The sequence below is a fragment of the Danio rerio genome, chromosome 11, assembly GCF_049306965.1.
Source record: "Danio rerio strain Tuebingen ecotype United States chromosome 11, GRCz12tu, whole genome shotgun sequence".
NCBI lineage: Eukaryota > Metazoa > Chordata > Actinopteri > Cypriniformes > Danionidae > Danio > Danio rerio.
In genome coordinates this window covers 12,236,135-12,262,975 of record NC_133186.1, presented here as the reverse complement: position 1 = coordinate 12,262,975, position 26,841 = coordinate 12,236,135, and the positions used below count along the sequence as shown (strand labels likewise).

The 26,841-nt window shown below is 35.2% G+C and overlaps 1 long non-coding RNA gene across 3 annotated transcripts in view; it reads left to right on the top strand.

The window, feature by feature from the left end:
• LOC141376557 (uncharacterized) overlaps positions 1–26,841 on the top strand; it is a 51,974-nt gene that overhangs the window by 17,539 nt on the left and 7,594 nt on the right. The window lies entirely within an intron of this gene.

Genomic DNA, 26,841 nt, shown 5'->3' with positions numbered 1-26,841 from the left:
TTAGGATAATAACTTTGACATTGTTAGACTTGTCTTTATAGAAACATCACATAAACAAATACATCCGTCTGTCATGACAACTTATTACCAAGACAATGTAACTTGCCATAAATCTGTCATAAACATGATTTTCATTTTAATTGTCATGAGTTTTAAAACAGAAATAATTATATTTTTCTGGACCTCAGCTACACTGGTACAACTTGGGTTTGTCATTTTAATGTCATTAAATATTAATGACACTGGTGGGTAATCAGTAAAAACAGCCAATCACATGTCTTGAAACATAAATCATACTGTGAATGACTTCTTGCAAGAGAATATGGCCATGCATTTGATCCGCATGTTGGATTTTTTTTGGTAAATGTGTTTATATTGTAGTTAACGCACATTTCTTTCTCGCTGGATAAAAAAGTTTATCCTGCAGTTTAAGCAACATTTTTGTCAATCCATTAAGCAGTTTTTATGTGATATTCCAAACTGAGGATAAAAATGGGTGGAAACATGTCTGATAAATGAAAGTAAATATAATGTGTGTAAATGTAGTGTGAGGCAGAGAGCAGGACAGACAATTTAGTCATGAATGTCAAACTCTCCATCAGTATATATGTGCTTTCATTATTGGACAACAAAGAAAACAAAAACAGCAGAATTTTATTGACCTTTTTATTATATTTTAAAACAAACACTTTCACAAAACAACTTTTACATTCATTAGTTCATATTCACACACACAATACAGTACATAAATATAATATTACATTTAAAATAACAGAAGAAATAACCTGCAACAACAAAAAACTAGCGGGGTGAAGTGATAAATGAAAAGTGATGCCTCAATCGTTTTGATTAAAATGTTAAATTAAATGATTTATGCAGTTAGAAAGCATATTTACTAGTGCGTTTATTATAACAGTTTCCTATTTTATCATCGTATTTTTATCTTTGTTATATTGTAGATTTTTCAGTTAGTGTGTAAATAAAACTTCACTAAAGATCAGGCCCACCTCCCGCCCGATACATTTTCATTAAAGAACTTTTAAATTAGTTTATGCATTAATAACACATACAATATTTATATATTACAATTAATATTACATATAAATAATGATAATAACAACAACTATTATTTATGTATTTGTGTTTCTTTAGAATATTTAAATGATAAAATTCATTTATTTCTTTATATACAGTTGAAGTGAGAATTATTATATTTTATTTTTTCTGGAAAAGTTTTATTCGTTTTATTTTGGCTAGAATTAAAGCAGCTTTAGTTGTTTTTATAACTATTTTTAAGATTGATATTATTAGCCCCTTAAACAATTTATTTTTGATTGTCTACAGAACACACCACTGTTATACAATAGTTAACCTAGTTAAGCCTATAAATGTCACTTTAAGTGGAACACCAGTATTCTGAAAAATGTTATGTACTGTCATCATGGCAACAATAAAAGAAACATTAGAAATAAGTTATTAAAACTATTATGTTTATATTTTTAATTAATCTAGTATTCTAACTATTATGAAATGTTGAAATAAATCTCTCTGTTAAATGGAAATTAGTGGAAAAAATATACAGGAGGGCTAATAATTCTGACTTCAGCTGTGTATATTATTATATTTCTTATTTATACATTTATTTTTGTATTAATTTATAATTTTTGGTCTTTATAGTTTGATTTTTAGACATAAATATGCTCAAATTTGTACTAAAATTGGGTTAACACATGCACTAAACATGTTATGCTCTATATATTTTATTGTATATTATATTATTATATATTAGTAACTGGCTTTTATATAATTATAATAAAAAATATTTTATTTTTAAAATAGGATATTTTTCCATTCCTAATAAGTAATATTTATGAGCATTTATGCATGATCTACTTCTTTATTGTGTTGGGTTTATTTATTGTTTTATTTACTGTTTACATTCTTTATTAATACACTTCTATAAGCCCACCTCCCGCTCAATAACTTACTTTATAAAGGATGTCACTAATATAATTGATGTATTTATATGTATAAAATGTGTTTAAATCGATATGATCTATATTAGGATTAATTATAAATAGTAATATTTATAAGCTCATTTGTGTTTTACTTTATTTTTATTTGTAATAAATGATGCCTGAATAAAAGTACACTAGACATTATAAAGCCCACCTCTCCCACCCAATTGCCTTTATTAAACATTTCTTTATGTTTTAGGCAATTGTAATACATCTCAAAATTGTTTATTATAATGTTTATTACATGCAGTTCATAATAATATTAAATGATCATATTAATGTATGGGTAATTGAATTTTTTATAGTTTTTTTTTTATTTATTATTTTTTAACCTCACCTTCTGTCCCATAACATTTAATAAAGATCCTTTATAAATCTTTTTGTCTTTTTTGCATTTATAACAAAATATAATTTAATATATTTATTATAATATATAATGAATACAATTATATAAGTATGTATTATACTGCTGGTTAACTGTTTATGAGCTCACTTGTGTTTTACTTATTTTTAATAATGATATTTTTTATATTATTAATTACAGTTTTTCTCAGTGACTTTGGTGCATTTCTCACAACACTATTTACATTTGCACAACAGTTTATGCATTTCACAAGTCAATTAGTACAAACTGCAAAACCTTGATAACCTGCAAAAGCGTGTCACTTGCTCAAAATGGAGAGCTCATTTCTCAAAAGCAAATATTGATGTCAATAAAAGTGTCTGTATCATTAAGATGAAAAGTCCTGACACCATTGAAAGTCCTGACAAGATAGTCAAATGACTTTGTCCTGTTTTCATTATGACAGTTTACTCTGTATATTTGTTCCAATGCAAAAAAGTCAGATGTTGGTGACACTTCCTGAAAATGCTCAAGACAGCACTTTATACTATTTGCACAGCCATCTGAAAACTACAGTAAAGTTAGACATCACTGCATTTACTGAAGTATCTGAGTACAAGACACTGAATATGTATGTTTCACAGTTTTACTGCATTTGCTCTTTGCAATTCTAATTTATTCACAGCATTGTGCAAAAGAATAAACACACCCTTATTTACAACAAACAGAAACTTCCTTTGGGTAGAGCTGTGCACAACTGTAAACAATATTGCAGAACATATTGGATCTGAACCTGCAGCATATACTGTATCTGTAAATCATTCAGGAAATTGTTCAATTAAAAAGACATTCTTAGGAAAAAAAAAAGACTTAAAAACATTTAATAAAATTAGCTTGACAGATTGTGACAACTAGTTCAACATTTGTGTATATAATGACCCAAGTAATGAAATGAGGACTATTAGTTTTATACGGAATGACTATTCAGCATTCACAAGTTCAGTTACTGACATGACATAAGCAAATGATAATGTTATAAATCAGCAGAGAGTTGTATGAAAACAATTGATGCATGTCCAAAAGCATTTGCAATTTGTTGAAAGGAATGAGAAACTGCTACTATGATGTGTACAAATGATTAATTGTTTTGAGAAATGCATTAACTGTTGTGCAAATGTAAATAGTGTTGTGAGAAACGCACCAAAGCCACTGAGAAAAACTGTAATAATAAAAGGTCATATTTATAAGCACATTTGTATTTTACTTTATTTTTATATTTTTTATGTTTTATATTATTAATGAATGATAAATAGTAATATTTAAAAGATAATTTGTGTTTTACCCTAATTTTAATGTTTTAATGTTATAAATTATGAATTTATATTATATTTAAATATTATTTATTAAGGATGTAAAAACATAAATAGGAACTAAGCATTATGGTCACTTAGTTGTGTATGCAGTTGCTGTTTTAACCACTATGTGTGCAACTTCATCTAAAACACCTTTATATTATAATAAGAATGACTCAATATAGATTATTAGAACACAAGATTGATCATTAAGTCTGTCCTGTGATATTTCACTAGACATTATAAAGCACACCTCTCCCGCCCAATAATATTTTAAATATTTATGTAAAACTAAATTATAATTAGCGTATTGTAGCTTATATTACTCATATCAATAACAATAATATGAAACATTTATGAGCATGATTACATCTCTTTTAATAATAGTTATTTATTGAATTATAATATATTACTGTATTTATTTGCTATTTATTTCCTTATTACGGTTTTAGATTGATTATATTTTTGTTTATGGTTTTTCACAGAAATATATGATCTGAATAGTGCTGTCAAACCATTAGTGTATTCAAAACAAAAGTTCATATTTGTGAAACAAATATATGTGTATGTGTGTGTGTGTGTGTGTGTGTGTGTGTGTGTGTGTGTGTGTGTGTGTGTGTGTGTACTGTGTATTTCTGTGTATCTAGTTGAAGTCAGTTATTAGCCCTCCTAAATTATTAGAGCTTCTGTATATTTTTGTCATTAATTTCTGTTTAACACATTTCTAAACATAATAGTTTTGATAACTCATTTCTAATAACTGATTTATTTTATCTTTGCCATGATGACAGTAAATAATATTTTGCTAGATATTGTTCAAGATACTATCCAGCCTAAAGTGACATTTAAAGGCCTAATTAGGGAAGTCCTTGTATAAAGATTGTTTGTTCTGTAGACAATCGAAAAAATATTGCTTAAAGGAGCTAATAACATTGACCTTAAAATGGTTTTCAAAAGATGTAAAAACTGCTTTTATTACAGTTGAAATATTACCAATAATTCTACAGAACAAAAAATATAAGAAATACTGTGAAAATTTTCTAGTTCTATTAATCATAATTTGTTAAATATTTGAAAAAGGAAAAAACAATTCACAGGAGGGCGAATAATTCTGACTTCAACTGTGTGTGTGTGTGTGTGTGTGTGTGTGTGTGTGTGTGTGTGTGTGTGTGTGTGTACTGTATACGCTAATGTATTATTAAATACAAACTGGTATCTCGGATGCTATTAATAGTGATTAATGGTTTGACAGCTCTAGTACTGAACAAATATAGTGTCATTTTAACTAGTACCAGTGTGGAACATCATTTGATAAGCTTACTTTTTACATTTACTTTTAAACAACACAAACATATGTATACAAAAATATAGTAACACCAAAATATTTGATGTATTTCGTGTCATAAAGACACATTAAACTCTCACCTGTGAGAGGCACACTCAGAATGTCTGAATAAAAGTACACTAGACATTATAAAGCCCACCTCTCCCACCCAATTTCCTTTATTAAACATTTCTTTATGTTTTAGTCAATTTTAATACACATTAAATGGTTTATTATATATATAATATAATATAATATACATATTGTTCATAATATTAAATGATCATATTAAAGTGGATAACAATTATGATTATAATGTTAATAAAATTTCATTTAAATTATTACCTCAAAAAAACTCACCTTCTGTCCAATAACATTTAATAAAGATCCTTTATATATTTTCCTTCATCATTTGTGTATTAATAATAAAATATCATTTATATATTTATTATAATATATATTAAACTCAATAATGTAATTATGTATTATACTGCAGGTTAACTGTTTATAAGATCATTTGTGTTTTACTGTGTTGTTTTATTTATTAATATTTTATTTCCATTTATTCATATTCCTTTGGCTTTGTCCCTTTATTTATCAAAGGGTCGCCACAGTGGAATGAACCGCTACCTTATCCAGCATGTGTTTTACACAGCGGATGCCCTTCCAGCTGCAACCCAGTACTGGGAAACAATATTTAATATTATTATTAGTAATAAATAGTAATATTTAGAAGATCATTTGTGTATTACTTTAATTTTCTTTTTAAAAAATGAAGCCTGAATAAAAGTACACTAGACATTATAAAGCCCACCTCTCCCACCCAATTGCCTTTATTTAACATTTCTTTATGTTTTAGGCAATTGTAATACATCTCAAAATTGTTTATTAAAATGTTTATTACATGTTGTTCATAAAAATATTAAATAATTATATCAATGTATTTGGATAATAACCATATATTATAATATTGAGAATTGACATTTAATTTTTATTTTTTTATTATTATTTTATAACCTCACCTCCTGTCCAATAGCTTTTTGTATTAGTATTATTTTATATTATTAATTAATAATAAATAGTAATGTTTATAAGCTCATTTGTTTAACTTTATTTTTTTTATTATTAACATTATCCGTTATTAATAATAAATAGTAATAAGTTCATTTGTTTTCATTTATTTTATACATTTGTAATATTTTATATTAATAATAAATAATAAATAGTAATATTTATAAGCTTATTTGTGTTTTACTTTTATTTTTAATAAATCATGCCTGAATAAAAGTACACTAGACATTATGAAGCCCACCTCTCCCACCCAATTGCCTTTATTAAACATTTCTTTATGTTTTAGGCATTTGTAATACATCTCAAAATTGTTTATGATAATGTTTATTACATGTTGTTCATAATAATATTAAATAATCATATAAATGTATTTGGATAATAATAATAATTTATTTTAATATTAAGTAAATGACATTTAATTTTTCATATTTTTTTCTTTATTGTTTTTAACCTCACCTCCTGTCCAATAACATTTATTAAAGATCCTTTATATATATTTTTGTCTTTTATGTGTTTATAACAATAATTTAATATATTTATCATCATATATATTAAATATAATACTATATTTATGTTTTATACTGCAGGTTAACTGTTTATGAGCTCATTTGTGTTTTACTTTATTTTTAATATTGTTGATATTTTATATTATTATTATTTTATAATATTAATTAATAATAAACAGTAATATTTATAAGCTCATTTGTGTTTTACTTTATTTTTATTTGTAATAAATTGTCACCGACTCGGTCCCAGTCATTCCCCTCGCTGACCAGCAGAGGTCACCATCTCCGGACTTCTAACCATTACGTCATCCATTTCACCCTGATCCCAGCACACCTGTTCTCCATTCCACTAATGACCCACGTACCATATATAAGCAGCTCACACACACACTTCAGTGCGAAGTCTTGTTTAGCCCCGGCCAGCATTTCTGAGCGTTCTATCCTGCCTGATCTCCCGTTTACCACTTCAGCCCGTTTCACGACTCTGCTCTGTCTTCTGCCTGCCCCTGACCAAAGCCTGTTACACGGACTCTGATTCTCGCTGCCTGCCCCTGACCAAAGCCTGTTACACGGACTCTGAATCACGCTGCCTGCCTTTGACACAAGCCTGGTAATCACTCTGCCTCTGTTATCTGCTAATCATCGTTGATGTGTATGTTGTATGTTCGCACAGCCGTGCGAGTTGTTGATGTTTAAGTGTGACTTAATAAATACTGCAAAATGGATCCCTCCGTGTCAGTCTCCCCGTTACAGAAGACTTCGCCCAACACGGATCCCGCAGCCATCCAGGTTTTGTCTCACGAAGTCACAACACAAGCTCAGGTATTGTCAACACACCAACAACAACTAACACATCTAACTCAGTTAACAGACGAACTGGTGAAATCCCTCCAAAACCTGCAAGCTGCTGCCACTGCGCAACCCACCGCCAACTACTCTCCAAGTCCACTTGTTGTTGCACAACCCCCGATGACTTCCGGAGTTCGATTGGCTTTTCCTGACAAGTTCTCAGGTAACCCAGCAAAATGTAAAGGCTTCCTACTGCAATGTAAACTGTTCATCGCCCAACAGCCCCATCTGTTTAAGGACGAGAATGGGAAAATTGCTTTTGTGTGCTCTCTGCTCACTGGGAAAGCGCTAGACTGGGCTACTGCAGTTTGGCCAGACAGTACCCCTATATTTCCCTCGTTTAATGACTTTCTCAAACGTTTCTGCACTGTGTTCGATCATCCGGAGGGTGGTCGTAACGCTGGCGAGGAGCTATTGTGTATCCAACAGGGAGATCGCTCCGCAGCTGAGTTCGCCCTGCAGTTCCGCACCTTGGCAGCGCAAACTGGCTGGGCTGATGATCCGCTTGCCACGCTCTACAGAAAGGCTCTAAGACCAGAATTGCAGCGAGAGATGGCATGTCGTGACGAGGGAAAAACACTGGATCAACTAATCGAGCTTTCCATAAGGTTAGACACTCTCCTCCGCACTCGCAATCCGCTATGCTCAATTGCTTCCAGTCCTGTATCCCCTGAAACCTCCGCTGAACCCATGCAACTGGGTAGAACCCGCCTGAACCCAGAGGAGCGAGAACGACGGAGAAGAAATCACCTGTGCATTTATTGCGGACTTCCAGGTCATACGAAGGTTTTATGTCCCAACAAGCCTCTCCCTAAAACCCTCTCGGTGAGTGCAACCACTATGTTCACTACCACTAATAATGTTGTGAATTTGCCTGTCACTCTGAGAAGCAATGGAGATGAGATTGAGACGATGGCCATGATCGATTCAGGAGCCGCTGGCAACTTTATTGATTACACGTTTGCCACCACTCACTCTATTCCTTTAACCTCCTGTGATTCCTCCATAGCCATCACTGCTGTAGACGGGCGCCCTTTGGGAGAAGGACGTATAAAATTCCAGACTCAGCCAATCTCTCTTCAAACAGGCTCTCTCCATGAAGAGGAGATTTCCCTTCTTGCCATCAACTCCCCCAAACACTCTGTAATTCTTGGGCTACCATGGCTACAACAGCATGACCCTCAAGTCTCTTGGAGAACTGGTGAGATCACAAAATGGAGCAATCAATGCTTTACCCAATGTCTGCATTCTGTTTCCCCTGTCCAGGAACTCTGAACTCTGTCATGTTCCTGATGCTTATCATGATTTAATTGAGGCATTTAATAAACAGAAGGCTACCAAGCTCCCTCCACATCGTGAGAATGACTGTACCATCGAACTGCTACCCGGCACCACGCCCCCTCGTGGTCGCATTTTCCCCCTCTCTCAACCTGAAACTGAAGCTATGAAGAGTTACATCTCTGAGGAGCTAGAAAAGGGCTTCATTCGACCATCTACTTCACCCGCTTCAGCAGGCTTTTTCTTCGTCAAGAAGAAGGATGGCAGCTTGCGCCCATGCATTGATTACCGAGGCTTAAATGAGATCACAGTTAAATACCGCTACCCATTGCCATTGGTTCCAGCCGCCCTTGAGCAACTCCGATCCGCCCAGTATTTCACTAAGTTGGACCTTCGTAGTGCATTTAACCTCATCCGCATACGACAGGGAGACGAGTGGAAAACCGGGTTCTCTACAATCGACGGCCACTATGAATACCTCGTTATGCCCTTCGGCCTAGCAAACAGTCCTTCCGTGTTCCAGGCATTTGTAAATGAGGTATTTAGAGACATGCTCAACAAGTGGGTCATAGTGTATATTGACGACATCCTGGTCTACTCCAATTCGCTATCTGAGCATATCCAGCACGTCCGGGCAGTGCTCAAACGCCTCATTCAAAACCAGCTGTATGCAAAGAGCTCCAAGTGCGAATTCCATCAGACCTGCATCTCATTCCTTGGTTACATCATTAGTCCAGAAGGCGTGGCCATGGACCAGCAAAAGGTCGACTCCGTGACACAATGGCCACAACCCGAAACCATCAGGCAACTACAACGATTTCTGGGCTTTGCTAACTTCTACAGGCGATTCATAAGAAACTTCAGTTCAGTCGCTGCTCCACTGACCGCCATGGTAAAAGCCAACAACGCTCGCCTTAAATGGAACCCAGACGCTGTCCGAGCATTTACTCAGCTCAAAACTCGCTTCTCCAGTGCACCCATTCTGCGTCATCCTGATCCCGAGCAACCTTTTGTAGTTGAAATTGACGCATCCAACACTGGAATTGGAGCCATCCTGTCTCAAAGATCCCTAGTCACTAAGAAGCTCCATCCCTGTGCCTTCTATTCTCGCAAGCTCAACTCCGCTGAACGGAACTACGATGTGGGAAACCGAGAACTCCTCGCCATGAAAGCCGCGCTAGAAGAATGGAGACACTGGCTTGAAGGCGCAAAACATCCTTTCACCGTCATCACCGATCACAAAAACCTGGAATATATCCGTTCCTGTAAACGTGTGAACCCTAGACAGGCAAGATGGGCGCTGTTTTTCACCCGATTCGACTTCCAAGTCACCTATATCCCTGGCTCAAAAAACATCAAAGCAGATGCTCTGTCCCGCCTCTCAGACGATGAAACCTCTGAATACCATGATGAACCCATAATCAAAGATCCTCTAATTGTCGCTCCTATCCAGTGGGATATAGAACAGGAGATCCTTCAAGCCGCCGAAACCAATCCATCTCCACAGCCCTGTCCAGAGAATAAAATCTTCGTTCCCCCGTCACTTCGAGAAAGGCTCATCTCCGAGGTACATGATCACCCCAGTTCCGGTCACCCAGGCAGCACAGCCACCGTACAACTGATTCAATCCCGCTATTGGTGGTCATCCATACACAAAGATGTCATTAACTTCATCAATAAATGCTCACCCTGTCAGATGTCTAAACACTCCCGTCACCGTCCAGCTGGATTACTCCAACCCCTGGAGGTGCCACATCGTCCCTGGTCACACATCGCAATAGATTTCATTACCGATTTACCCATATCTCAGGGCAAAACCACCATCCTCACAGTAGTGGATCGATTTTCAAAATCCTGCCGCCTTATTCCCATCTCCAAACTGCCTACAGCCATGGAAACGGCCGAGTTACTCTGCGAGTGTGTGTTCCGGTACTATGGTCTCCCCGAAGACATCGTGTCGGATAGAGGTCCCCAGTTTACATCCCGACTCTGGTCAGCATTCTTTAAAAACCTCCAAATCAATGTTAGCCTAACATCCGGCTATCATCCCCAATCCAACGGGCAGACAGAGCGCTTGAACCAGGAGATCGGCAGATTCCTCCGCACGTACTGTCATTCGAACCAGAATGAATGGGCTAAATTTCTGATGTGGGCAGAATATGCTCAGAACTCCCTCAGAAAGGCATCTACTGGATTAACCCCAATTCAATGCGTGCTGGGCTTTCAACCTCCTCTCTTTCCCTGGTCCGGCGAGACCTCTGAACTCCCGGCGGTCGATACCTGGTTTAAAAACTGCAAAGAGGTCTGGAACGCAGCTCACACTCACCTCTCTCACGCCGTACGGCGTTTCAAGGAACAAGCCGATCGACACCGACGTTCTGGTCCCATGTATTCCCCAGGACAATGGGTATGGCTTTCCACCCGTGACTTGCGCCTCAAGCTGCCCTGCAAGAAGCTCAGCCCCAGGTACGTGGGTCCTTTCCAGATTGAAAGACAAATATCTCCTGTTTCGTTCAGACTGACACTCCCTAATCATTTTCGTATTTCCCCCACTTTCCATGTCTCTCTGCTTAAGTCTGCTGCTGGCCCAGCCGAGGCGGATAGGGAGGTGGCAGCCGGTGAACAGGGTCCCCCGCCTCTCATGATCGATGGTGAGGAGGCCTACCAGATCCACGGAATCCTGAGATCCAGACGCCGGGGTGGACAACTCCAATATCTCGTTGATTGGGAGGGGTACGGCCCGGAGGAGAGATCTTGGATTAATCGCAAGGACATCCTCGACACCACACTACTGGAAGAGTTCCACTCACAACATCCGGAGATGCCGGCCCCTCGCCCCCGTGGAAGACCCCGGCGTCGAGAATTGCCTCACTTCAGGAGCCGCTCGTTGGGGGGGGGCTCTGTCACCGACTCTGTCCCAGTCATTCCCCTCGCTGACCAGCAGAGGTCACCATCTCCGGACTTCTAACCATTACGTCATCCATTTCACCCTGATCCCAGCACACCTGTTCTCCATTCCACTAATGACCCACGTACCATATATAAGCAGCTCACACACACACTTCAGTGCGAAGTCTTGTTTAGCCCCGGCCAGCATTTCTGAGCGTTCTATCCTGCCTGATCTCCCGTTTACCACTTCAGCCCGTTTCACGACTCTGCTCTGTCTTCTGCCTGCCCCTGACCAAAGCCTGTTACACGGACTCTGATTCTCGCTGCCTGCCCCTGACCAAAGCCTGTTACACGGACTCTGAATCACGCTGCCTGCCTTTGACACAAGCCTGGTAATCACTCTGCCTCTGTTATCTGCTAATCATCGTTGATGTGTATGTTGTATGTTCGCACAGCCGTGCGAGTTGTTGATGTTTAAGTGTGACTTAATAAATACTGCAAAATGGATCCCTCCGTCTCAGTCTCCCCGTTACATAAATAATGCCTGAATAAAAGCACACTAGACGTTATAAAGCCCACCTCTCCCACCCAATTGCCTTTATTGAACATTTCTTTACGTTTTAGGCAACTGTAATACATCTCAAAATTGTTTATGATAATGTTTATTACATGTTGTTTATAATAATATTAAATAATCGTAGTAATGTATTTGGATAATAATCATTACTTATTATATAATCATTACTTATTATAATATATATATATATATATATATATATATATATATATATATATATATATATATATATATATAAGTAATGACTTAGATTTTTTAATGTTTTCTTTATTATTTTTTAGACTCACCTCACCCTAACCTCACTGTCCAATAACATTTAATAAAGAACCTTTATATATCTCATTGTCTTTTATGTATTTATAATAAAATATTTAATATACATATCATAATATATATTAAATACAATAATATATTTATGTATTATACTGCAGGTTAACTGTTGATGCGCTCATTTATGTTTTTCTTTATTTTGATATTTTATATTTTTATATTTAATATTAATAATTATTAATAAAAAGTAATAGTTATAGGATCATTTCTGTTTTACATAAATTTTAATGTTTTTAATGTTATACATTATGAATTTATTTATTTATTAAGGATGTAAAAACATAAATAGGAAGTAAGCATTATGGTCGCTTAGTTGTGTATGCAGTTGCTGTTTTAACCACTATGTGTGCAACTTCATCTAAAACACCTTTATATTATAATAAGAATGACTCAATATAGATTATTAGAACACAAGATTGATCTTTTAGTCTGTGTTGTGATATTTCACTAGACATTATAAAGCCCACCTCTCCCGCCCAATAATATTTTAAATATTTGTAAAACTAAATAATAATAATATTAATATAAACATATAATACTATTAATAATATTATATATTAATAATAATAATAGCATATTGTAGCTTATATTACTCATATTATGAATAATAATATAAAACATTTATGAGCATGATTACATCTCTTTTAATAATAGTTATTTATCTAATTATAATATATAACTGTATTTATTTGCTATTTATAATGGTTTTATATTAAAGCAATTATATTTTTGTTTATGGTTTTACACAGAAATATATGAACTGAATAGTGCTGTCAAACCATTAGTGTATCCAAAACATAAATTCATATTTGTGAAATATGTGTGTGTACTGTGTATTTCTGTGTATCTAGTTGAAGTCAGTTATTAGCTCTCCTGAATTATTGCGCTTCTGTGTATTTTTGTCATTAATTTCTGTTTAACGGAGAGCAGATTTTTTTTAACACATTTATAAACATAATAGTTTTGATAACTCATTTCTAATAACTGATTTATTTTATCTTTGCCATGATGACAGTAAATAATATTTGACTAGATTTTGTTCAAGATACTATCCAGCTTAAAGTGACATTTAAAGGCCTAATTAGGTTAATTAGGGAAGTCGTTGTATAAAGATTGTTTGTTCTGTAGACAATCAAAAAACAAATATTGCTTAAGGGAGCTAATAACATTGACCTTAAAATGGTTTTAAAAAGATTTAAAAACTGCTTTTATTCCAGTTCAAATAAAACCAATACGGCTTTCTACATTTCTACATATGACTATTTCTAAAAAATATTATAGGAAATACTGTGAAAATTTCCTAGTTAAACATCATTTGCGACATATTTGAAGAAAAAAAATGTACAGAAATGCGAATAAAACTTCAACTGTGTGTGTGTATGCTAATATATTATCTAATACAAACTGTTATCTCAGATTCTATTAATAGTGATTAATGGTTTGACAGCTCTAGTACTGAACAAATATAGTGTCAATTTAACTAGTACCTGAGTGGAATATCATTTGATAAGCTTACTTTTTACATTTACTTTTAAACAATTATATAAATTATGAATATTTTATTGCCATTTTCCTGTGGCTTAGTCCCTTTATTTATCAGAGGTCTTTATCCGGGCAGCCACAGTGGAATGAACCACCAACTTATTCAGCATATGTTTTACACTGTGTGTAAAATTACACTAGACATTATAAAGCCCACCTCTCCCACCCAATAGCCTTTATTGAACATTTCTTAATGTTTTAGGCAATTGTAATACATCTCAAAATTGTTTATTATAATGTTTATTACATGTTGTTCATAATAAAATGTAATTATCATATCAATGTATTTGGATAATAATTATTTATTATAATATTAAGTATTGACATTTTTTTTAGTATTATTTTTCAACCTCAGTTCCTGTCCAATAACTTTTTGTATTATTATTAATATTTTATATAATTATTAATAAACAGTAATGTTTATAAGCTAATTTGTTCAACTTTATTTTTTATATTATTAACATTATATATTATTAAATATAAACAGTATTAAGTTCATTTGTTGTCATTTATTTTATACATTTGTAATATTTTATATTATTAATTAATAATAAATGATAATAATGATGAGTTCATTTGTGTTTTACATATTTTTTGTATTGTTAATGTTTTATGTTGTCATTTGATTTTTTTTTCTTATTGTTTTTAATATGATTTATTTATTAAGGATGTAAAAACACAAATAAGAACGCTCTGGTTACTAAAGTAACCCTCGTTCCCCGAGGAGGGGAACGGAAATGTTCTGTATTGTGGATTTTTAATAAAGGTATGGGGATTTCGTTCAGAAAGCCAATCATCTGAAACAGTATGTAAATGGGCCAATGAAATGCCAAATGAATTGGTAGATTCAGCTTGCACACCTGATGCTTGTTGCAATCAATTTAGCATAAAAGCACAGCAAACGTAGGATGAGGCATCCTTTTTAAGCTGAAGAGACGGATACCTACAGCTAAGAAACACGTATTTTATCCATATTTTTTATCCACGTATAGGGAAATGCCTGGAAAACACCATAATAACTGCACCTTACGTTCGCCTCCGATGAGAGAATAGCCAGGCAAGGGGGAGTACGCATATAATAAGATGTTTAGCAGAGAAGGAAGACACAGATCCGCACGTGAGGGGGGACTGCACCGTGGCTGAATAAGCATATGGGATCGCCTAGTGGGGATCACGCATAGCGGGCACCTATACCCAAAACGCAGGCTGACCAGAGGGCGGACTTACTACATAATAGGCCAGCGAGTGACTCCTCCGCTGAGTCAGTGCTGGGGGCCTCAGAGGAATCTGCAGGGCTCACCTAAGCGGGGAACTTTACTGACAGAGTGAATAAGCGCAAGTATCTCCGTGTTAGGGAGAATGGTGCAGCAAGCATGTTTCAACACCTTAACAGAGTTGTTTCCTCAATAACCAAGGGTTATAATACCCTTGAGGAAACTGGCTCCACTCGCAGATTGTAAAACCTTGCAAATGTATTAGGTGTCTCCCAGCCCGCAGCTCTACAGATGTTAGAGAGGCGCCAGGTGGGGTCTCAGGACAATGTGAGAGTAAGCTGGCCTGAATTCCAGGCACGAGTCACTGACCGAAAATGCCTCCAGGTCCCTGACCCCCTTAATCAATGCCAACGCAACCAGCAGAGCTGTCTTCAGGCACAGAAGTCTTAAAGATACTGGAGTCAAGTGGTACGAAGGGATATGTACGCAGGCTCGTGAGAACAAGAGCGAGATCCCAAGAGGGCATGAGAGGGGGGCGAGGTGGATTTATTCGCCTAGCGACTCTCAGGAACTGGACGATGAGGTTATGCCTTTCCACTGTGCTGGCAGCCACCGTGTCGTGATGAGTGGAGATGGCAGCCATGGCAGCCCTTGAGTGTAGAGGGCAACAGCCTGCTCTCCAGTTTACCCTGGAGGAAAGAGAGCACAACGCTGATCTGGCAAATTCAGGGGTCTTCTCTGCGAGAGACGCACCATTCAGTGAATAGACTCTACTTCAGGGCGTAGACATGCCTTGTGGTGGGGGCTCTAGCCTGAGTAATGATATTAACCACCGCAGTCGGTAGGTTAACCAAGTCTTCCTCGCGTCTAAGGACCACACGTGGAGGTTCCAAAGATCGGGGCGAGGGTGCCTCTAGAGTTGGTCCTCTCTCAAAGGGATCTGCCAAGGGAGGCCCGTCGCGAGGAGAGAGAGCTCTGATATCCAGGTCCGATTGGTCCAGAGGGGCAAAACATGCATATTTGCGCATGCCCTGAGGCCAGCTGTGGGCCAGTACATCTTTGCCAAGAGAGCCCTCGGTCAGGGAAAAAAACAACTGGCAAGGAGCGTTCTTCGGGGAAGCAAACAGATTGATCTGGGCTTCCCCCAATCGCGCCCATATCAGCTGAATAGACTCGAGGTGGAGTCTCCATTTTTCGGGACGTAAAGGCTGCCGTGAGAGCGCGTCGGCTGCATGGTTGAGCTCACCTGGAATGTGAATGTCGTGCAGCGATTTCAGCCGCATATGATTCCAGAGGAGCAGACGGCGGGCAAGCTGAGACATGTGGTGAAAGTGAGTCCCCCCATGCGGTTTATAAACGCTACCTCCGCCATTCTGTCCATCCTGACCATCTCATGCTGCTGCTTCAGCACCGAAAAAACGGTGGAGTGCAAGGAACACTGCCAAAAGCTCTAGGCGATTGATATGCCAATGCATCTGGGTTCTTTTCCACAGGCCCGCAGATGCATGCCCGCAACACACAGCCCCCCAGCCCGTGTTGGAAGCATCTGTTGAAACAACAACATGACTGGACCAATATCCCATAGGCACTCCGGCCTGTAGGAACGAGGAGTCATTCAAAGGGCTGAGGGCGCGGTGACACAGCGCAGTAACAAGAACTCGAAGAGGGAATCGATTGTGAAGCCAGTGCTGAAGTAGTCTTATATGAAGTAATCTGAGTGGCGTGACAGCGGCTGGAGATGCCATATGCCCCAGGAGCCTCTGAATTAATTTCAGTGAGACCACTATTTTGATCTCGAACTCTGAGCTGAGTGCGATCTTCGGAGAGGCGTGCTGTCATGGTGACCGAATCCAGCTCCAGCTCGAAAAAAAGAGATCATTTGCACGGGGGCAGGTTTGCTGTTTTCTCGGTTGACCTGAAGCCCTAACAGGTGGAGGTGGCAGAGCACTTTCTCTCTGTGCATAATCAATTGCTCCCGAGAGTGGGCTAAAATCAGCCAGTCGTCAAGATAATTGAGTATGCGGATGCCCGTATGCCAAAAGGGTGCTAAGGCATCCTTTGCAAGCTTGGTGAAGACCCATGGAGACAGAGACTTTGTATTGCCAAGCTCGACCTTCGAACGCAAACCGCAGAAACTGATGGTGGCGTGGAAAAATGGAGACAAGGAAGTACCCGTCCTTCAGGTCTATCGCTGCAAACCAATCCTTAAGACGAACGCACCGGAGGATGCGCTTCTGCGTGAGCATTCTGAAAGGCAGCTTGCGCAGACAGCGATTCAAAACACGCAGATCTAGGACTGGCCGTGACCCACCACTCTTTTTGGGCATGATGAAGTATGGGCTGTAAAACCAGCTCTTCATCTCGGCTGAAGGGGCTGGCTCGATTGCATCCTTCGACAGCAACCTCCTCTCGCAAGACAGGGGTGGACAGAGGGCTGACACTAGTAAAATACACACTGTAAACTTGGAGGGCTGTTTTGCCAATTGAATCGCGTAGCCAACTCTAATTGTGCGTATGAGCCATCGAGAAGGGCTGGCCTGCACTAACCAGGCAGGCAGAGCTCTCGCTAATGGACTCATTGCTACAATCGTTGATGTACCAGCAGTGGGGCAGCGCGAAGTGGGTGTGCTGAACCAGGAAGCACGAGGGTCCCGCGGAAGAGCTGGAGAAGAGAGATTCACTATCACCTCGCACCCAAGCTCTGGAGGGGGCGAGGGCTCGAAGAGTGGGAGAAAGGAGACTCCTCCCAGCGCCTGTGAGCCACTGCTGCAATACACAGAACCTGCGAGCTGGAAGGCATAGCGTCCCTGACTGGCAGAGTTCAGGCTGTCACATTTGGGGAAGTGAAAAAGTGCTTTTCATTGATGTTTGCGTGGCACTGAAAAGTGCCGTTAAAAATAGGGCCGGCCCTCCAGCGGCGAAAGAGCAAATTCCCTCTTCTCTGCATGACCTGTCTCAGGGATGCTTTGCAGTCCGTTTCCTGGACTTAAATGCCTGCTTCCGAGGTGCTCAACACGCTCGCTTCACCGGAGGTGCAGTCGGGGGCAGGGCAGCTCTCGTAGGTAGGTACCCTCGGCAAGGAGCAGCAGATGTGGATGGCTCGGAGGGCGGAGTTCACTTACGGTCCCGCCGATAGATGACATTACCCATCGCATCAGACTGCTCTCTCACCGCCTTGAATTCCTGGGTGAATTCACCCACGATGTCGACGAACAGGCCAGCCTGGGATATGGGGGAGTCAAGAAAGCGGACTTTGTTGACTTTGCGCATATCAGCCAGGTTTAGCCAAAGGTGACGCTCCTGGACCATTAATCTGGAAATCGTCCTCCCCAACCCACTCGCAGTCGACTTAGTGGTCCGAAGAGCATAGTCAGTTGCAGTGCAGAGTTCAAGCAAGCTTGGGTTGGACCCACCCTCGTGCAGCTGGGCCAGCGCTTGCGCTTTGTAGCGCTGGTAGGTGGCCATAGCGTGGAAGGTGGAAGCAGTCTGGCCTGCAGCCTTGTAAGCTCCATCTCCGAGGAAGGCAGATAACCTAAAGACTTTGGATGGGAGACGAGGCGGACCCGCCAAAAAGAGGCGCCACACAGACAAAGATTGACCGCAATGGTGCGCTCGACCTGAGGAATAACCTCATACCCCCTGGCTGCTCCACCATCAAGAGTGGTGAGGGCTGAGGGACACGCAGCATGGGCAGATAAATGTGCCCTCTAGGACTGTGTGATCGTACTGTGCACCTCCGGGAAGAAGGGAACAAGAGGCTTTGAAGGCTTGGCCCTCTTGTCTTCTACATAGCATCCATCTAGTCAGTCTGGGGGTGAAGCTGGGGGATAAACCATCTCCAACTCCACGGCTGAAGCAGCCCGGGAAAGCACAGCTAACATGTACGTTTCAGGATCCGTTTTGACAGCTGTTATGTCCCTTTATGCTCACCTGTTCGGAGGGGGTGAGCGGGTCTGGATCCTCTTCGGACAATGAAAGCCCACCCTACGATGCAGCAGAGGACTTCTGGTCCCCGGTGTCATTGAGCATAAGGGCTACCATCTGGTTAGACGGATCGCTTTCTCCGCTCGATGGTTGGATGGAGTGCTTGGAGGAGCGGGAGGTCTGCGGACCCGCAGGCAACGGATAATCTCCCACTGGAACCCTCAGACCTGCCTGAGTGCCCGCTGCAGTGCAGGGAAAAGCTGGGGTGGCTTGCTCTTTTGCAAGTGCTAGCTGCCATCTTGATTGCGCAACAGACATGGCATCGCAATTACGACATGAACTGCCCGTGAGCACCACATTAACATGCTGGACACCCAGACATGCAACGCAGTGCTCGTGCCCACCGTCCGGGGACAGGAAACCACCACATCCATGTTGCTCTTTTAGTGAAATTTGCAACTTTATACACACCACTCTGGAGGACCGGACCCAAAGAACACCAGGGAGAAGCCCAGCTCAACCGTCTGAAGGCTGTAGAAGTCTCTGAAGTGAAAAGGATGCCTCATCTTGCTTTCGCTGTGCTTTTATGCTAAATTGATTGCAACAAGCATCAGGTGTGCAAGCTGACGCTGCCAATCCATTTGGCATTTCATTGGCCCGTTTACATACTCTTTCAGATGATGAATTAATTATCCACAATACCACTGAAGTTCCCCATTCGAAGGGTAACTAAGCATTATGGTCACTTAGTTGTGTATGCAGTTGCTGTTTTAACCACTGAGTGCAACTTCATCTGAAACACCTTTATATTATAATAAGAATGACTCAATAAAGATTATTAGAACACAAGATTGATCATTAAGTCTGTCCTGTGATATTTCACAAGACATTATAAAGCCCACCTCTCCCGCCCAATAATATATTAAATATTTGTAAAACTAAATTATAATAAGCGCATTGTAGCTTATATCACTTATATTAACAAAATATACATTTATGTGCATGTTTACATCTCTATTAATAATAGTTATTTATCTTATTATAATATATTACTGTATTTATTTGCTATTTATTTCTTTATAACGGTTATATATTAAATTAATTTTATTTTTGTTTATGGTTTTTCACAGAAATATATGAACTGAATAGTGCTGTCAAACCATTAGTGTATCCAAAACGAAAGTTCATATTTGTGAAATGTGTGTGTGTGTACTGTGTATTTCTGTGTATCTAGTTGAAGTTAGTTATTAGCCCTCTAGTATTATTAGCGCTTCTGTATGTTTTTGTCGTTAATTTCTGTTTAACGGAGAGCAGATTTTTTAACACATTTATAAACATAATTGTTTTGATAACTCATTTCTAATAACTGATTTCTTTTATTTTGTCATGATGACAATAAATAATATTTGACTAGATAATGTTCAAGACACTATTCAGCTTAAAGTGAGATTTAAAGGCCTAATTAGGTTAATTAGGGAAGTCGTTGTATAATGATTTTTTCTGTAGACAATCGAAAAAACATATATTGCTTGAGGGAGCTAATAACATTGACCTTAAAATGGTTTTAAAAAGATGTAAAAACTGCTTTTATTCCAGCTGATATAAAACCAATAAGACTTTCCAGAGAAGAAAAAATATTATAGGAAATACTGTGAAAATTTTCTAGTTTTATTAATCATAATTTTCTAAATATTTGAAAAAGGACAAAAAACAATTCACAGGAAGGTGAATAATTCTGACTTCATCTGTGTGTGTGTATATGTGTGTGTACTGTATACGCTAATGTATTATCAAACACAAACTGTTATCTGGAATGCTATTAATAGTAATTAATGGTTTGACAGCTCTAGTACTGAACAAATATAGTGTTATTTTAACTAGTACCAGTGTGGAACATCATTCGAAAAGCTTACTTTTGACATTTACTTTTAAACAATACAAACATATATGTATAAAAAAAATAGTAACACCACAATATTTGATGTATTTCGTGTCAAAAAGACACATAAAACTCTCACCTGTGAGAGGCACACTCCGAATGTCTGAATAAAAGTACACTAGACATTATAAAGCCCACCTCTCCCACCCAATTGCCTTCATTAATTTTTTTTTTGTTTTAGTCAATTTTAATACACATTAAATGGTTTATAATACTTATAATATAATATAATATAATATAATATAATATAATATAATATAATATAATACAATATAATATAATATAATATAATATAATATAATATAATATAATATAATATAATAAAAAAATATAATATAATACTTATTGTTCATAATAATAAATGATCATATTAATGTGGATAACAATTATGATTATAATGTTAAGAAAATTACATTTATATAAATTATTACCTCAAAAAACTTCACCTTCTGTCCAATAACATTCAAAGATCCTTTATATATCCCTTCATCATTTGTGTATTAATAATAAAATATCATTTATATATTTATTATAATATATATTAAACTCAATAATGTATTTATGTATTATACTGCAGGTTAACTGTTTATAAGATCATTTGTGTTTTACTGTGTTGTTTTATTTATTAATATTTTATTTCCATTTATTCATATTCCTTTGGCTTTGTCCCTTTATTTATAAAAAGGGTCGCCACAGTGGAATGAACCGCTACCTTATCCAGCCTGTGTTTTACACAGCGGATGCCCTTCCAGCTGCAACCCAGTACTGGCAAACAATATTTAATATTATTAATAATAATAATAAATAGTAATATTTTTAAGATCATTTGTGTATTACTTTAATTTTATTCTTAATAAATGATGCCTGTAAAAAGTACACTAGACATTATAAAGCCCACCTCTCCCACCCAATTGCCTTTATTAAACATTTCTTTATGTTTTAGGCAATTGTAATACATCTAAAAATTGTTTATTAAAATGTTTATTACACATTGTTCATAAAAATATGAAATTATTATATCAATGTATTAGGATAATAACCATTTATTATAATATTAAAAATTGACATTTTATTTTTATTTTTTTATTATTAGTTTTTTACCTCACCTCCTGTACAATAGCTTTTTGTATTAGTATTATTTTATATTATTAATGAATAATAAATAGTAATGTTTATAAGCTCATTTGTTTAACTTTATTTTTTATATTATTAACATTATATGTTATTAATAATAAATAGTAATAAGTTCAATTGTTTTTATTTATTTTATACATTTGTAATATTTTATATTAATAATTAATAATAAATAGTAATATTTATAAGCTCATTTGTGTTTTACTTTTATTTGTAACAAATGATGCCTGAGTAAAAGTACACTAGACATTATAAAACCCACCTCTCCCACCCAATTGCCTTTATTAAATTTGTCTTTATGTTTTAGGCAATTGTAACACATCTCAAAACAGTTTATGATAATGTTTATTACATGTTGTTCATAATAATATTAAATGATCATATTAATTTATTTGGATAATAATCATTTTTTATAATATTAAGTATTGACATTAAATTTTTCTCTATTATTATTATTTTTTAACCTCACCTCCTGTCCAATAGCTTTTTGTATTATTATTATAGCACAGTTAAAGCAAGATGAGGCATCCTTTTTAAGCAGAAGAGACTGATACCTACAGCTAAGGAACAATCATTATGGCGATGCAATATAGCATTTCCTTTCCCCTCCTTGGGGAACGAGGGGTTACTTTAGTAACCAGAGCTTCCCCTTCGGATGGTATTATAACAAAATATAAAATATTAAAATATATTAGAATACAATATAATACATATTGTTTATAATATTAAATGATCTCATTAATGTATGTGGATAATATCTATGATTATAATATTAAGTAAAAGACATTTATATAACTTTTAACCTAAAAAAAAAAAAAAAAAAAAAACTCCAGTCCATTAACATTTAATAAATATCCTTTATATATCTCTTTTTCTTTTATGAATTTATAACAAAATGTAATTTATATATTTATTACAATATTTTTTAAATTCAATAATATAAGTATGTATTATACAGCAGGTTAACTGTTTATGAGCTCATTTTTGTTTTGCTGTATTTTTTTTATTAATAGTATTTTATTTTCATTCAATAATTTTCCTTTGGCTTAGTCCTTTTATTTATCAGGGGTCGTCACAGCAGATTGAACCGCTAACTTATCCAGCATATGTTTAACACAGCTGATGCCCTTCCAGCTGCAATTCAGTACTGGGAAACAAATTGTTATAATATTAACTAATAATAAATAGTAATATTTATAAGCTCATTTGTGTTTTTATTTTTAATAAATGATGCCTGAATAAAAGTACACTAGACATTATAAAGCCCACCTCTCCCACCCAATTGGCTTTATTAAACATTTCTTTATGTTTTAGGCAATTGTAATACATTTAAAAATTGTTTATGATAAAGTTTATTACATGTTGTTCATAATAATATTAAATGATCATATGAATGTATTTGGATAATAATAATAATTTATTATAATATTAAGTAAATTACATTTAAATTTTCATATTCTTTTTCTTTATTTTCTCCTGTCCAATAACATTTAATAAAGATCCTTTATATATATTTTTGTCTTTTATGTGTTTATAACAAATAGAATTTAATATATTTATCATCATATATATTACATATAATACTATATTTATGTTTTATACTGCAAGTTAACTGTTTATAAGCTCATTTGGGTTTTAGTTTATTTTTTTATTTTTAATAACTCATGCCTGTTTGAAACTACACTAGACATTATAAAGCCCACCTCTCCCACCCAATTGCCTTTATTAAACATTTCTTTATGTTTTAGGCAATTGTAATACATCTAAAAATTGTTTATTAAAATGTTTATTACACATTGTTCATAAAAATATGAAATTATTATATCAATGTATTAGGATAATAACCATTTATTATAATATTAAGAATTGACATTTTATTTTTTATTTTTTTATTATTATTTTTTAACCTCACCTCCTGTACAATAGCTTTTTGTATTAGTATTATTTTATATTATTAATTAATAATAAATAGTAATGTTTATAAGCTCATTTGTTTAACTTTATTTTTTTATATTATTAACATTATATGTTATTAATAATAAATAGTAATAAGTTAAATTGTTTTCATTTATTTTATACATTTGTAATATTTTATATTAATAATTAATAATAAATAGTAATATTTATAAGCTCATTTGTGTTTTACTTTTATGTGTAATAAATGATGCCTGAGTAAAAGTACACTAGACATTATAAAACCTCTCCCACCCAATTGCCTTTATTAAATTTGTCTTTATGTTTTAGGCAATTGTGATACATTTCAAAATTGTTTATGATAATGTTTATTACATGCTGTTCATAATAATATTAAATTATCATATTAATGTATTTGGATAATAATTATTACTTATTATATAATCATTACTTATTATATAATATATATGTATATAATAAGTAATTATTTTAATTTTTCATGTTTTCTTTATTATTTTTTAACCTCACCTCACCCTAACCTCATTGTCCAATAACATTTAATAAAGACCCTTTATATATCTCCATGTCTTTTATGTATTTATAGTAAAATATTAATATACATATCATTATATTAAATACAATAATATATGTATGTATTATATTGCAGGTTAACTGTTTATGAGCTCATTTTTGTTTTACTTTATTTTGATACTTAATTTTTTTGTATTTTATATTATTAATTATTAATAAAAAGTAATAGTTATAGGATCATTTCTGTTTTACGTTAATTTTATTGCTTTTAATGTTATACATTATGAATTTATTTATTTATTGAGGATGTAAAAACACAAATGAGAACTAAGCATTATGGTCACTTAGTTGTGTATGCAGTTGCTGTTTTAACCTTTATGTGTGCAACTTCATCTAAAACACCTTTATATTATAATAAGAATGACTCAATATAGATTATTAGAACACAAGATTGATCATTTAGTCTGTCCTGTGATATTTCACTAGACATTATAAAGCCCACCTCTCCCGCCCAAAAATATTTTAAATATTTGTAAAACTAAATTATAATAATATTAATATAAACATATAATACTATTAATAATATTATATATTAATAATAATAATAATAGCAAATTGTAGCTTATAATACTCATTATTAACAATAATTTGAAACATTTATGAGCATGATTACATCTCTTTTAATAATAGTTATTTATCTAATTATAATATATTACTGTCATTATTTGCTATTTATGTCTTTATAATGGTTTTATATTAAATCAATTATATTTTTGTTTATGGTTTTACACAGAAATGTATGAACTGAATAGTGCTGTCAAACCATTAGTTTATCCAAAACTAAAGTTCATATTTGTGAAATATTTGTGTGTGTGTACTGTGTATTTCTGTGTATCTAGTTGAAGTCAGTTATTAGCCCTCCTGAATTATTGCGCTTCTGTGTATTTGTTATTAATTTCTGTTTAACGGAGAGCGGAGATTTCTGTTTTTTATCACATTTATAAACATATTAATTTTGATAACTCATTCCTAATAACTGATTTCTTTTATTTTGTCATGATAACAGTAAATAATATTTGACTAGATTTTGTTCAAGATACTATCCAGCTTAAAGTGACATTTAAAGGCCTAATTAGGTTAATTAGGGAAGTCATTGTATAAAGATGGTTTGTTCTGTAGACAATCGAAAAAACATATATATTTATTTTATATTTTTAAATACATTTCCTAACTAAACATCATTTGCGACATATTTAAAGAAAAAAAAGTACAGGAAGGTGAATAATTCTGACTTCAACTGTGTGTGTGTGTGTGTGTGTGTGTGTGTGTGTGTGTGTGTGTGTGTGTGTGTGTGTGTGTGTGTGTGTGTGTGTGTGTGTGTGTGTGTGTGTGTACAGTATACGCTAATATATTATCAAATACAAACTGTTATCTTGGATTCTATTAATAGTGATTAATGGTTTGACAGCTCTAGTACTGAACAAATATAGTGTCATTTTAACTAGTACCAGTGTGGAACATCATTTGATAAGCTTACTTTTTACATTTACTTTTAAACAACACAAACATATATGTATAAAAAATATAGTAACACCAGAATATTTGATGTATTTTGTGTCATAAAGACACATAAAATAGTTAAATATACATCACAAATGACACAAAATGGTGTAACAATACATTGACACACTACACTTTTGCAAAAGCACATTGTCTGATTAACCTGTTTAAAAGCAAAGCAAGAAACCTTTAAAGGGCCATGAAACTCTAAAGAATTGTGGTTGAGATTTTAACAATTATTTTAAGTCAAGTTCACTTATTATTGTGACGCACACTTCATAGATGCACAATGTTTTTTAAAGATATGGAGTGACTGTAAGAAAGTGTCTGGTGCAAAAGTGCAAACACTGGTGCAAGTGTCGGATAAAGAGTCAGAGATGAAAGAGTGTGTTTTCTACAGGTGGTTTGTTCCACCTACTCACCTGTGAGACACTCAGAATGTCTGAATAAAAGTACACTAGACATTATAAAGCCCACCTCTCCCACCCAATTGCCTTTATTAAACATTTCTTTATGTTGTAGGCAATTGTAATAGACAATAAATTG